At 40.2% G+C, this 12,374-nt stretch overlaps 1 protein-coding gene across 5 annotated transcripts in view; it reads left to right on the forward strand.

The window, feature by feature from the left end:
* Positions 1-12,374, forward strand: part of elmo1 (engulfment and cell motility 1 (ced-12 homolog, C. elegans)) — a 94,814-nt gene that overhangs the window by 15,679 nt on the left and 66,761 nt on the right. For 2 of the 5 annotated variants that reach the window (XM_034891739.1, XM_034891741.1), the window contains exon 1: positions 7,273-7,499. The exons of 1 other annotated variant lie outside the window; for it this stretch is intronic. The gene's annotated coding sequence lies outside the window, so the exon portion shown is untranslated. Of the gene's footprint in view, positions 1-7,272; positions 7,500-12,374 lie in introns of those variants that run through there. 2 more of the 5 variants (XM_034891742.1, XM_034891743.1) reach the window with 1 other exon arrangement.

Below are 12,374 nucleotides of genomic sequence, written 5' to 3' on the forward strand. Positions count from 1 at the left end.
CTGGTTGCTCCTGATGTTACGACTCCCGCCTCCTCCAACACACACACACACACACACACACACACACACACACACACAGACACAGGCTTCACAGTTAGACAATGGGACTATAGACCGGTTTCCAATGACTTCCCTCTCTAACCAACCAAAAAGCAGCATTCATCCCGGTGTCAGTCACGGGACCTAGAATGGCTTTTGTGTGGTCCATCCCCTCTAGACATTCTCACACACAAACACACACAGAGGGGTCCAGTGAACTTTTTCAGGATGGCTTGTTTCTTGAAGAGTGGCCCCAGAGGCTCCAGTCATTGTCTGCCATGATCAGTTAGACACACACACACATTCTGCTGCTTTTGAAGAATTGCACTTTGTTTGTTTGATGTGTTTCTCTACATCAGAAACTGTTGTGTCTTTGGTAACAAGGCACACTTTTATTGGGTTTTATTTGACTCTATTAAGCTCGTTCTCAGTGCTTGTTTAATTTTTCATGATATGAAAAAAGCTTTGAGGTTTTTATCATAAATTAGGTATACGATTTTACAGTTGGATAATGTCTTATCTTATATAATGTTTTGACCCTTTTGTATCTCCCACGTAGTAATGTATTTTTTTTTACAATTTTTGTTTTGAATTCTTTGTTGCACATTATTAGAATATGTTGCAGCTCTTAGAATGAGCTTTGACTAAAAAGCAAATTAATTTAGCTTTCTGCCGAGAGTCAGATGAAGATGATTGATACCACTCATATCTGTCCATTCAATATACGGCTACAGGGAGCGTGTTAAACTCACTAATAACATTGCATCTTGTTTGTTTAATTCGTACAAAAAAACAAGTTGTGGTTTTGTGGGGGTTATGAGCCGGACTATTTTTAGGCGGAGTGCGGTGACTTCCTGGAGTCTCTGCTGATTGCTTGATTTAATTTTTTTTCAAACAGGTTAAGCAACTGAGATATAACATAACACATTTTTAATCAAACTCTTTGCAAGAAATGGAATAAGCTTGTTTGTTCGATGCAATTTTGTTTGATGTGTGAGTAAGTTCATTGCTATAAATAGCACACAATTGTAAAAAGTCTGTCTTGTTTTATTACTTAATGTCGGCAATTTAGAGAACATAAAAGGTTTCAGACTACTTTCCAATTAAATGTATTCATAAGACAACACTTGACTAGTACCAGTGTCCGTCCTGGAGTAAATTTACAGCACGATAAACACTTGGGCGAATTCCCTCCTTTAGGCTGCATTGTGATTAGATTCATACGTTGCTTCTGTTTCGAGTATTATGGCAGTCACATGCCATCATTTGTTCCTTTTAAGCATCCAGACTCTGCTTAGTCCTAATGGTCCAGCTATGTAAGTTGATTACACAAAAGACCCAATGGGCCTTTAGCCAGACCAGCCATTGTGGATTCTTTTAGGGACACACATAGCATAGCTGACAGTTTCAGCTATGCTAAAACCGACATCTCTAGCCGAGGTAATATAAGGTTTTAGAAACCACTGTTATAAGCCTTAGAATTTAATCTGAGGCCCGTAAAAGCCTTCTGGTGAAGATCAGAATGGCTGAGTGGTTGAGTGTGCAGAATATCTTTTGGGAGGAAATTGGGATGGTTTGGTGTATTTCATTGTAACTCTAGCTGTATTCGCAAATCAAAATTTCTAAGGCTCTAAGCCTGCTTACAACTTAAATAGATACTAATGTCTATTTGCTGATTGCAGAAGTCAGCATGTACACAATACGGTGCATTGGTTGTTTGCTTCACAGCAAGAATCCAACCGTCCCTGCAATGTTTCCCGCGGCAGACAACTTTCAGAGTTGAGATCGTCGACTTTTGAAGACATCATTGAATTAGGCAGTATTTCCATATCTGAATCCTTTTATATGTGTCAGTATGGGGAAAAATACAATTTGATGAGTGAGTGTTTGACCTGAATAGGCTGCTTCCAACGTGGCTGAGGAGCCTGAGAGCAGAAGGTCACACTGTTAGTGACTCACTAAGCCTGTGGGCTCTCTGACACTCTCTCCCCCTCTCTCTCTCACACACACACACACACACATACACACATACACACACATACATCCTCTTCCTAACTGGCAGTAATAAGGCTTCCAGGGTAAACACCTAATTGTGCTACTCCTTTCTGTTTTTAAGCTCTCACCGCCAACCTTGATGCTGACTGATATTGAGTTATGTAATGGGGGAGGATGGCATGTTATTTTTAAATCTAAAGAGAAAGAACATTACGTTTGAACAGGGCACACCGCCTATTGTGTTTCAGTTAGAGAGGCAATGGAGGAAAAAAACATGTGTAATAGTGACTTTATGTAACACTCTTGAATACACACGTTGTGAGGATTAAAATATGCACACTAGGGTATTTTAATGCTACAGGGCATGTTTCATAAGCACTTACATGTTCAAAAATATCCTGAGATGATCAGGGGGTGATGAACCTGATTTGTAAACAATGTGTCACCATGTTGGTCGGCTCATTTCTCAGCATTTTGTAACTCGGATGTTTTAATGCTGTAAACACTGATTCAATTAGAATGAAAATCCAAATTATTTCAGTCATCAATTATGACATTGATAATGACATAATGGCACTTGGCCATCAAACACCAAACATATTTATTACTGGTCAGTATTGACTGAATGTAGTATTATAATGGATACATTTCTTAAAGAAATAATTTGACGTTTTGGGAACCACAGTATTTCCGTTTTTGCACACAGGAGACATGTGATCATTATCTCTTATATCTTATCTTATTATTCTCATGAACAGCGCTAATCCAGTTAAGGGATGGAAGTCCCTCAAGAGCTGGAATTGGTTAGCTGTTATGCGATAATTGCTGTCTGTGTTTTATGAATGAGAAGCCACGCAGAGGAGAGTTTTACGCTTGTTGTCATTTGCTTGTACATATACACTTGTGGTTGTGTGATCTTTTCCATGATAACACTTTGTCTGGTACTTCTCCCCTGCCATCTGGGGTGTAATTTAACACTTTGAGGAAGTGGGATTTTGGCCTTTTTTCATTTCGAAACTCTTGGTAGAATCGAAAGATTTGCGCTTAACCCTGCTGAAAGGACAACACAGTGAATGACTGGACTTTTTTATGATCACTTTTTTCTTTAAAAAACTGAGCATGTAGCAACTTGATTTGCCAACTGCTGCTTTTGTAAGATTACTTTTTATTTCTATAAGAGTTTTTATGCTCCAGACTAGCAGGAATGTGGTGTTTAAAACATGCCTATCAGACATGTTACGCTATATTGGAGAAGATGCTGTAAACACCTAATCATTTAGAGTGAAAATCCAGATTAATTCAGATAGATGGCACTTGGCCATCAAAAACCAAAGAAATGTATTACTTAGTGTTGACTGAATGTAGTATTATCATCATATATTACTTAAAAAAAAGGTTTGGCAGTTTGGGAACCACAGTTATTCCCTTTTATGCTAAGAGTCAAAAAGGAGATCAATACCAATTTCAGATATGTGCGTTAAATATTAAGCTAGAGCCAGCAGACAGTTAGCTTTGCTTAGCATTGTGCTAAAACTAGAAACCGGGTAACGAGACTAGCCTGGCTCTGTCAAAAGGTAACAAAATATGCCTACCAGATTTTTTTGTCCATACTAAAGCTGAATTTGAAAAATGTTGTGTGAAATGACAACTACGTAAGCATTAGAGGCACTGCAAGCTTAATATTGCAACCTTTGGTATAGAGCAGGGCTAGTTGTTTCTTGTATATTTATATGAAGCTTAGCTAACTGTTGGCTAGCTTCAACTACGTATTTACGGTACAGACATTACTGTCCTATAAATCTTCTCATTTAACTCACAGCATGAGAGCGACTAAGCATGCTTCTCAAAATAGTTTTAATGGAACCCCTTAAGAGAAGTAATATTTGTGAAAAAATGACCTTGTGAATTAGCATGTTGAAAGCTTATTACAATCATAACAGTCACAGCAGGACCAATATAAGCTTTCTGTTTGTTGTCCCCTTTAAACCATGCAGGTTAAGATCATTTTTCATCGTAGTAATTCACTGGACCAATGGTGTGTAAAACTACTGAAAGACCAACAGGGAGTCAGCAGCACACTAGCCTCAATAAGCACTTTCCAATTATTACTTTTATAAAGTATCACAGAGGAAAATATGTGGACACTTGCGTAACCCGTGGGCACTGACACCCAACTAGCAGTGTAACTCTATTTGACATGTCATGCAGAAAGATTGACCCGGGAGTGTTTGGTCCAATTAAGTAGCTGCTGTAGCTAGCAGGTTGTGTATCCATTAACGTTGCTTCTGTGGTCTTCACTGCAGGCTGTGGCTGTTTACTCTGTAGGAAAAGGGCAATTTGGACTATATTGTATGTGGGGAGTCTCTCTTTGTCCAGTTGAAAATTATACCACATTTACAGTATGTACCATTTCTGAAAAAACTCTAGTGACGGTGTTTTGAATTAACATCTCTGTAATGCAATCATGTGTAGATGATTGACAGACCGTCTGCGTACAAGGATGTGCGTTGATGATGTTGATATGGACTCCAAACTACAATTTAATGGAGGACTCTGCTGCTGTTTTTACATATGGCCCATGATATTTGTAATGTAATGTAGTTCAGACTTCCTCCTCAGACTCTTGGTTACTGTTCTGTTTGAGAGCTTCGTTGTTTTGGGGTTCAGGTTATTGTGTGATCATACACCTACTTGTGAGGGGATTTGCAGTTTGGAAACTAAATCAGGGCCCAGCTTCCTGTCGACTGCAACCATATGTAACACCGTATGTGGAAATGTATGTATCATGACCACATGATTAACAGTTACAAGTAAAGCATGTTACTCATCTTCAAGTGGAATAAATTTGAATGTGGTTTTGAATATGTGATGATCCCCTGAGGTATTGTGGAATTATCTTTGCCTAACAACCTCCTCTGCAAGCAGACTGAGGGAATGTGCAGAATCTGTTCATGTTTGAAAAAAACAGTAAGAAGAAAACTGCTTATGAAACTAATGGAGCGAATGACGTCAGCACCGGTCGGGTATTATGATCCAACAACTGCATTTACATTTTGAAATTTTTGGTTTTCAGCTGATACGCTCATTGAGAGCCATTTAGAGTTGAGTGTAACCATTAGCTCACATTTCTGAATCACCAACATGCATCTGGTAGTAATGTGGGCGGGGGTCACAGGCACAGCTGACTGATAGTAGTCAACTTTCTCTTGAATAGTCAACACAATAACAAAATACAACATTTTTTATAATTAGTCAAACTGTTTTTACAATGATCAATCAAAATCGTACACATTGCTGGTTTCTATTTGTTTTTTTTCTTCCTAAAATGTCAATTACCTTAGTCAATAGTCGAAAAGGTTAGAAAAATGTAGAATGTTTGAGGTTTTTGACAAGATGCAGTACTTGAACAACAAACAGCCACGACGGCCAGGTTAACCCTCAGCTACAATCTGCTGCTTCATGAGCGAGTTAACAAAAGATAATTAAGATTTGCAGATTGGAGTTTATAAAACCAAGAACCAAGAAGAATGACGCACATATAAACTAGCAGCAGGTCATAAATACCAACCACTTCTTATCAGTTCCAGAAGACACGCTGGTACCAACCACTCGTTAATTGTATGCTTTTAAGCTGGCTGTTAACAGATGGCGGTTTGATTCTTGCTCAGTGGGTTTGGCAATACAATTTTCCATTTTTGACTATATATAAAAAATATGGCAGGGTAGACTTTGGGTTTGATAGAGTGATGGGATGAAAATCCTCGGCAGGGTTTTGACTCAAAACACACAGGATTTGAATTTTGACAAGAGCAGCCATCATAGGGAATGTAAAAGGGGTTGACGAGGTGGATTTTGACAGAGTGCAGCCTCCTGGATGGGTCAGTGAGGCGAATGGAGAGCACAGAAGCAGGGTATTCACAAGGGGGGCTGAGACAGTTTGGATAGATTATTAAAGCTTTGACATGGAGTTGGGCAGAGTCCCCGCTGAGATCTCTGACTCAGCAGACCTCACTCCGTTTAAAGCTTCCCTGACACAGTTGTGTGTAGATCACACAAAAGTCTTCTTAGTTGTCTTGCAGGGATTCATTAGTAGCAAAGGTCCTTTTCACTTCCCTCGGGTCTCCATGAAATGTTTTGTTGAGGCCAACCCTAAACACGTGACGGCTCAAGTCTCGTATGGCCCTGTCTTCCTTCTCATATTTCCCTTAGAGGATATGATATGTTTCTATTAGCTTGTTGTTTTTTTTGCTGGTGTTGCTGTATTGAAATGTTTTCCTACTTGGATACTTAATCGGCTCTCAGGGAGTTTGAGTCAGAACTCAGAACTGGATGTGCTGTATGTCTGCTTTTATGAGGCTCATACAAACCAAAGTTGACCTCAGAATGGGTGGAGTGAACATCTGTGTTTTGTGTGACCCTTGTACAGATGGCCCGTTAGTCTCACGGCAGACAGACATGAAGATGTCATTGCCCTGTTCACTTCCCACTGTATATGCTTCATTTGGGCATTAAGCCTCTTAGCTCGTGATCCATGGCTTTTTGTGACCGTGTGTAAACCATCGGACTCACTCTTTTGGCGCTTGTTCTGACTCTGTTGCATCAGTTGTGATTGGGGAGGAGGTGAAAGCATGTGCTACGTTTGTGGTAATCACCTGCTCTCTGGCAGAGTTTGAACAGCAGCATTAAATGCGTCATTAAATATGACTTATAATATTTTTAAAGAGGTTTTTAGACTTTTCTCCCTGACCCTTTCCTATATAATATGCATCATGTCTCTCGTAGGTTAGCTGTTGGCTGTGACATTAAAGCAATAGTTTGATATTTTGGGAAATACACTTCTTTACTATCACATCGGTCCAGCAGATTTAAGGCTACAGCCAGCAGCTGCTTAGCTTTGCATAAACACTAGAAGTAGGGGGAAACTGCTCTCCTGCCTCTGTCCAAAGATGTAAAATCCACCTGTCAGCCCCTCTGAAGCTCAGTTATTAACACTTTTTATTTTGTTTGTTTAATTCATACAAAACCTGAAATGTATAAACTATTATTTTTGAGAAATGATTAGCCTTAATTAAACTCCTCTCAATAAAGTGTGTTTTTAAGTTGTCGGGATGGATTCAAGGTTTTTCTTTACATGTGAATTAGACTTTTTTTTTACTCTAACGTCATCTTCTCTTTAAATGTTGCCGCTTTCTCTGCTGACAGACCTGTTTCCTCTTTTCTCGACAAACGCCTACTTCCTCCTTCTGTCCGACTCTCTGCACTCTCTTATGCCTGAGGCGAAGCAGGGCGACCGTTGCGAAGTCTTTGTCTATTGCTTATGATGCTGAAGGCCCTTCATTTGCAGGCACAAACTCCAACTAAAGTTGCTTAGGAAAGAGCTGCCTTCTCCCGCCACTTTAAGCAGTTGTTTGCAAAAGTTGCCGGTTGATTGGGGGAAGAACTAGCAAGACTGTCAAGTTTTCCGGGTGAGTTCTTACATCTTCTTGGTGTTTTTTGCTCTTCCTTCCCGCTACACAGGATGCAGTAGGCCTCAGGGTGCGGCTCTGTGCACTCCGCTGTCTCCTCCTTTCTTGTGTGCTACCAGTAGGACCAAACATTGTGGTTAGATGTTTGCAGTCTGGAGTAATAAATGTCCTAGTACGTAGTGTACGTGCTTGCTGGCTGATCCGAGATGGGACCCGATGTGTTTTTTTTACACATCTAACCAGAAAAGAATGGAAATGTCAAAGGACAGATGAGTTTAAGACAGTTGAACGTTATGACCTCATGGTTTTGGGGGATTGAAATGTCAGGAAGTCGTTTGTATCAGTAGTTTGTGATTTTGGGAAGGATAAAGATGAGCGTACTTGCACTGCTAATAACAGTCTGTTGTGTTGGAAAGTAATTACTTGGCAATATGAAGATTCCTTCACAATAAACATTATGGATTAGTTGTGTGCCTGTGGGACAAATTTCAGCGTCTTCTTTTTTTCGTCTCCTTGTCTCTAAATGTTCCAGTGTTTTGATTATCTGGGTTTGCAGAGTGCCATCCAAGTGCCTCTAATTGTTTCTGACTCACTTGTTTACCTCAAATTGCCGTCTTAGTCTGCTCACAACACACTATTTGGGCTACGCTTGTACCTTGTTCAGCAATACTCTGTAGCTCCATGCTCGTTTTCCTGTGTGTGCAGATTTATGTATCCACACACACACACACACACACACACACACACACAGTAGATCCAACAGTATGTGCACCAGAGTTGCTTGGTATCCTCTTATCTGGCACATGCCTCTGCGGGAGGTCGGTTGGCTGCTGTTGAGAGTTGTCACTAGCTGCTGGTACCGACATTTGACAGGATATCCTGGTTGTGGCATTTTAGTGAGAACCAGGGCGGGTGAGTGACACAAAGTGGCCTGCTAAGAGGCCCACAGACCCGGCAAGAGGCACATGGGATAAAGTCACCAGGCTTTTGTGATGCTTGTCGGTCCACTGTCCAAACTTGAAAAGATACCATCCTTAATTGAATAACAACAAACATGTTCTCATTTGATGCTCTGTTGTTTGAAATGATTATTTGTGTGTTTTCTTGCTGTGTTGTTAGGATACACATGCATGTTAAGTCTCCTAGTACATGTCACTTCCTCCATTGGTTATATTTCTAAACCCTAAACTCAACCTTCCCCTTTTTCCTTTTGTCTCCTACCTTTTATTTGTAGCTGATATGCCAGCTCTTTGTCTTAGAGCCAGTGGCTTCCCTATGAGCTGGTTACTGGGTATGTGTGTGTGTGTGCTTTGGAGGAATTGGGCAAAACAGAGGAGCATTTTTAAGATTCTTTGTTTCAGTGTTGTCTTTCTGTCATAGTTTTATTATTGGGACCATTGTGTGTTTTTGCTTAATATTCTACATCATTACATGTACTCCGGAGGGTAATTATGCGGTTACCAGGGGTAAGTGGAAAGATTGCGTCAGGGAGCCCTATGGGGTCCTTGGAGTCACCGCAAGTGTGCCTAAGAATTACTGTTAGTTTTTGAAAGTTTTCCCAATAATCTCAATGTCTTAACATTATTCCAAAATATTATTAGCACATAAAAATCTCCACTTATGTTAGGCTGGCCTATAGTTAGTCATGAAGATTCGGTTCAATGATACGGTTAATCCTAAGTGTTCACTGTGCCACATGTATTTGTAACATTAAAAGATGATTATTTTTTTTTGTAAATCATGCTGACAAATTTTATTTTAATAGCTTAGTATTCTATGCACTAAAAAGTATATAAGGCTTTGGGCCGCCCTACACATTATTGTAGGCCCAGTTCATTTTATACAATATATGTAGTAGGGTGTTCCTGCTCCGTCTCTCTTTCAGTTAAGAGGTCCTTGGCCTAAAAACATTCAAGACCCCTGGTATAACTTTGGGTGGGTGGGTGGGCGGGGGTGTGTGTGTGTCTGTGTGTGTGTGTGTGTGTGTGTGTGTGTATCACACCTTTCCTCAAGGGTGTAACATGACCATTCTGTGGATAGTGTGTGTAGGCGTGTGAAGGTTTGATGCTCAGAGCAACAATATCTCAGTCCTCACCACCGTGTCGGTGGCCTTTTGTATCAGTTCTAGGATAAAGGGTGGTGCTCTTTTTGTAGACACATGCACACAGGCCCCTGCGGCGAGGCGGGCCCTTTGTAGGGGCATCAGATGAAGAGCTAGAAGGGGTTCTTTTGAAATCCTCACTCACTCACTCACTCACTCACACAGACGGCTGCATATACTAGACTAGAGCACGACATACGTACATACATACATACATACATACATACAGGCCAAAAGTTTGGATACACCTTCAATTCAATGTGTTTATTTTATTTGTATGACTATTTACATTGTAGATTCTCACTGAAGGCATCAAAACTATGAATGAGCACATATTGAATTATGTACTTAACAAAAACCTGTGAAATAACTTAAAATATCTCTTATATTCTAGTTTCTTCAAAGTATCCACCCTTTGCTCTGATTACTGCTTTGCACACTCTTGGCATTCTGTTGATGAGCTTCAAGAGGTAGTCACCTGAAATGGTCTGAAGGAGTTCCCAGAGATGCTCAATACTTGTTGGCCCTTTTGTCTTCACTCTGCGGTCCAGCTCTGCCCAAACCATCTTGACTGGATTCAGGTCTGGTGACTGTGGAGACGCGGCCCACCATCACTCTCCTTCTTAGTCAAATAGCCCTTACACAGCCTGGAAGTGTGTTTGGGGTCATTGTCCTGTTGAAAAATAAATGATGGACCAACTAAATGCAAACCAGATGAGATGGAATGTAGCTGCAGGATGCTGTGGTAGCCATGCTGGTTCAGTATGCCTTCAATTCAGAATAAATCCCAAACAGTGTCACCAACAAAGCACCCCCACACAATCAAACCTCCTCCTCCATGCTTCACGTTTGGAACCAGGCATGTAGAATCCATCCGGTTACCTTTTCTGCGTCGCACAAAGACACGGCGGTTGGAACCGAAGATCTCCAACTTGGACTCAGACCAAAGCACAGATTTCTACTGGTCTAATGTCTATTCCTTGTGTTTCTTGGCCCAAACAAATCTCTTCTGCTTGTTGCCTCTCCTTAGCAGTGGTTTCCTAGCTGCTATTTGACCATGAAGGCCTGATTCGAGCAGTCTCCTCTTAACAGTTGTTCTAGAGATATGTCTGCTTCTAGAAATCTGTGTGGTGTTCATCTGGTCTCTAATCTGAGCTGTTGTTAACTTGTGATTTCTGAGGCTGGTGACTCAGATGAACTTATCCTTAACAGCAGAGGTGACTCCTGGTCTTGGTTCATAAGTGGTGGGACTATACTGTAGGTTGTTTTAAACAAGTATTAAGCTTGGGAAAGCTGCTTATACGGTCTGCTGTAGGAGGTTGCATCAAATTTATGGTTGTTTTTTAATTGTAGAAGTGAGATAAGTCAAAAGAAAGAATCAGTAGGGGAGATATTTATCCAGAAACTTTTATGAAGTAGAATTCAGTTAAACCTTCATTCATATATCAGTAATTTAAGTTTATTAACACTAGGCTATTCAAAATTGAAAAAAACAAATAGAAACGGTTTGTCAGTTTTAGTAACTACAACAGTAATTTCATTGTATCATATGCATCTAAATGTTGATTGAATATGTATCAGATCGGACTAGGTATCAGAAATGTCCAATATTAAAGGACTCTGATCAGGTGTATGAAAGCCTGAAAAACTGTTCATGTGACAGGAGAAGCTAGGGGGGGTGAGAGGCATCATAAATATAATTTTTGGTCTGACATAGATAGATAGATAGATAGATAGATAGATAGATAGATAGAGATATGACTAATGTATCAAATTGACATTGAGAGCCCATTGGAGATCCAAAGGTCTGAAGTTTGGTGTCTAGGCTGCTCAGTGTACTCCTAAGCTCAATGTGTCAATTAAACAAAGGTCATCTTAAAATCACAAATAATGTCAACGTAGTTTGGAGGGGAAAAGGTTTAATGTTAACAAAGCCTTTTTTATACTTTTTAAGTCTGATGTTGGGCTCAGTGCTGGTTGGTCACACTGACATTGTATTTAAAAACCGCTGGCTCAAGTTCTCTTACACCATTAGGGTTCATAGTAAAAGGTCACAGGAGGATGGCAGGAAAGCATGTGCTTTTACTTTGATCATGTTCCCCTTGATATTCACGCCCCCAGTCTCTCGCTCTCTCTCTCTCTCCCCCCCTCTCTCTTTCTCTCTCTCTCTCTCCACCAGTGAGTCCTTAAAAACACTTCAAATCCCTTAAATTCAGCAAATAGGCATCGTCATTTTTTCTACCACATTATGCTGGGATGTTTTGATTGAAATGATGAAGACTCATGAATATTATTTAGGGAACTCATCCCTGAATGTCTAGTACTCGTTGCTTGCTCTGGTTGGGTTGGTTGGGTTTAGGCAAGAGGAGTGGGATTGGTTATGGTTAGGGGTAAGAATGTCAGGGTCAGCCAATCAGGGATGAGTCTTCCCCCTCCATCCTGCAAAAAACTTGCGAGATGGAAATATAATAAGGAAAATGCCATAAATCGCATAGTTACAAAATTAAACTGCAGGTTATGAGTGACCCCTCCAGCAGGAGACCTATTCATTTTAATTTGCGTATTACTTGTACATCCAGCTTTTAGTTTATCTATTTTGGATACTGTGAGTTTTCCTTAAATTCCCTTTCAGTTAAAGTGTTACATTTGGCTCACTAACAATTTTCTATTATTCTATCCTCTGCTTTGTCTTTTGCTCTTTTATCATCTCTTTTTCACTTGCTCTTGTTTTGTCTTTAATCCTCTTGTATTTATTATTGCATTATACTATTATT

The sequence above is a fragment of the Etheostoma cragini genome, chromosome 14, assembly GCF_013103735.1.
Source record: "Etheostoma cragini isolate CJK2018 chromosome 14, CSU_Ecrag_1.0, whole genome shotgun sequence".
Classification (NCBI taxonomy): Eukaryota; Metazoa; Chordata; class Actinopteri; order Perciformes; family Percidae; genus Etheostoma; species Etheostoma cragini.